The following is a 411-nucleotide window of genomic DNA, read 5'->3' on the forward strand; positions in this document are numbered from 1 at the left end:
GCCCCGCCTTTCTGAAACGCGTCGATTTTTACAAAGCTCATCGGTCTGAAAAGCGAGGTGTGCTCTGATTGGCCAACGATCCAGTGCGTTGTGATTGCCCGAATTCCTCAAGCATGTGACGGAAATGTTATGCCCCTTACCAGGTTCAGGAAACTTTCTTCTGTAAAAAGAGCTGCACACACTCGAATATTTGGGTTGTACTGTTCTGGAATAGTGTTGTAAATAAAATTTAACCACTGATTTCCAGTTGTGTCCTCTTTTGAAAGGCAAAACAAAGTAGTTTGGCTTTCGCAACGAAACACAGCGTCTCCACGACATGGCGGCGACAGCAACAATACTACAGCGAGAATAAAAGTAACGCCTTCTTTCTTTGCGTATACATTTGGGCGGTGTTATGCAAATCTTCCCACA

Source organism: Sinocyclocheilus rhinocerous, unplaced genomic scaffold (genome assembly GCF_001515625.1).
Source record: "Sinocyclocheilus rhinocerous isolate Xijiao unplaced genomic scaffold, SAMN03320098_v1.1 scaffold423, whole genome shotgun sequence".
NCBI classification, from domain to species: domain Eukaryota; kingdom Metazoa; phylum Chordata; class Actinopteri; order Cypriniformes; family Cyprinidae; genus Sinocyclocheilus; species Sinocyclocheilus rhinocerous.